A 2,500-nucleotide genomic window follows, 5' to 3' on the forward strand; every position below is an offset into this window, starting at 1 on the left:
TCGTGTTTCTATGTTCGTTTTAACTCAAATTAAAAATAATTAAAACTTATATAATGAAAAGCTTAATCATTTCTTAAGAATAAAATTAGAAAAATATATAACTTTAGGAAATCTCGGTTTATTTGGCAATGGTTGTCTTGCATAGTTTGCCAAGTAGTGCGTTCTTGCTATTAGGTACGACATTATATATATATATATATATATATATATATATATATATATATATATATATATATATATATATATATATATATATATATATAATGTATTATATATAATATATATATTAATTCGTAATATCTTGTATTAGTCTTGTTTTCATATTAAGAATTTAATATTGTAAGTCAGATATTTACTTATAAATCATTTTTTCAAATAATTAAGAAAATTAGATTAGTATCTTACTGGAAATTTTGCAGTTTACAGTAATCTCATAACATTTGTAGAATAGATATGGGGCCTTTGAAAATAAATATATATATTCATAATATAAACAAAAGCTATTGTTAACTATGAATATGCTAAAAAATATGGCTTCTAAATTTATCTAAAAAATCAAAGTTCACTTTACACATATTTAAATTCTGCCCCTAATCCATTTACCTAAATTCACTTCCTGATAAGTAATATAAAAAACTAAAAAAAATCTCACCCATTCCTATCAGAGCATTTTTATACACCCACGCAGCGGCAATTGCGCATTTTGAGCTCGCGGGCTCGTTCGCTAGCGTCCTCTTGGCTCGCTAGCTTCCTCTTAGCTCGCTGGCTCTCCCTGACCAGCGAGAGTCGCTACGCCGCTCGCCGAGCCTGCGGCTACCGCTCGGAGAGGCGTTATCTTACTCTAACCCGATATCTTACTCTAACCCAGCATCTCACAAGCTCGACAAATAAAATTTTAAATGAAAATTGTTAATGCGTCACTTGCAATAATCCCTCATTTCGCTTTTATTTTCCTCCCCTCGCTCCTTCTCCCTTTTCCCCTTGCTCCTGCCTCTTCTCCTTTCCCTTCGTCCTTTTGCCCTCCCCTTCCCTTATTCCCTCTTCACCCCTCATCCAAATTTTGGAAGAGTGTGAAGTGTGTTATATATATATATATATATATATATATATATATATATATATATATATATATATATATATATATATATATATATATATATATAAAATTATTTATATATATGTTTATCACACACTCACATAAGTAAAAGAATTTGACATATTTAACTCAATTATGGTTGCGAAAGAGCTTCAAAATAAGCTAATTAAACGAGCTTGAATGCTGGCATATCTGCAATTTGTTCTGCAACATGAGGATTATTCGACTTAGAACCCTATTAAACTTCCTGTACAGAGGGACTTACTACAACTATAACCTTGCGCAGATATTGTTTCCGTGACAGTACGTTCATATTCTGTTGTGAACAGGTGTCACTACATCGCTTCCTTATCATACGCTAACGTGGGACCTACAAACAGATGTAACGGGCGGGTTCGGTGTTTTCCCACCTTTCTCATAAAGTGCTTTTTTACCATTAAATCCGCTTGTAAAAATAACATTCTCAGTGAGACCAGTTGCTTTCAGACCATTCCACGCTTACGTTTTGAAGATCTTTCGATATCGAGCAGTAATATATTCTTCCTAAAAGTGACCTCCTAAGATACATCAAAATATTAATATATAAACTTGTCATTCCTCCCACAATATAAATTTTGAGACATAAATTTTAATGGCATAAATATCAGTGTTACCTCCCCCTGATGGAATTTAGAAAAAAAAGAAATTCTCGTTCAGCTACTGGACTAAAATACAAATATAATAAAAACATCAAAGGTTTTAATGATAATTTCTACTCATATGCCGTATACTAACGTGTAGTGATCAGTGTGCTTGGCTGTGTTATATATAGTGCAGATGTACACTTTATCATGTGGATCCCAGCTCTTTCATTATCAAGGTAATATGATTTATTTATTTTTAATTTTTATTTTAGTTATCCGCAAAAAAAAATGACATTACCGCATGTTGATTTTTGCTATTTCCCATTTATCATTTATTTTTAACATAACTTCCTTGAGCTTGGCTTGAGTTAGCAGGTAGGGGCATGTATATGGTATAGCGGACAAAGTGTAGCAGTGTGTGTGTACCCAGCGGATCCCGAGCCTTGGTGGTCACCCTGGCTGCTCTCCCTCTCTCACCCTACAAGCATGTGTTCAGTGTGAATTAGTTTCGCAGCTCACCACTCACTGTTATCATTTCTACCTTGTATTTTATTATTCTCAACGAACGTCTCTCATGGGTACATCCCCTCTTGTTGTGAAACTTATTGTGTCTAATATATATATATATATAATATATATATATATATATATATATATATATATATATATATATATTATATTATATATATATAATATATATATATATATATATATATATATATATATATATGTATATATATGTATATATATATATATATATATATATATATATATATATATA

General features: G+C 31.0%; 1 protein-coding gene across 1 annotated transcript in view; it reads left to right on the forward strand.

The window, feature by feature from the left end:
* LOC123767141 (neuronal acetylcholine receptor subunit alpha-7-like) overlaps positions 1 to 2,500 on the forward strand; it is a 454,788-nt gene that overhangs the window by 336,707 nt on the left and 115,581 nt on the right.

Source organism: Procambarus clarkii, chromosome 53, assembly GCF_040958095.1.
Source record: "Procambarus clarkii isolate CNS0578487 chromosome 53, FALCON_Pclarkii_2.0, whole genome shotgun sequence".
NCBI lineage: Eukaryota > Metazoa > Arthropoda > Malacostraca > Decapoda > Cambaridae > Procambarus > Procambarus clarkii.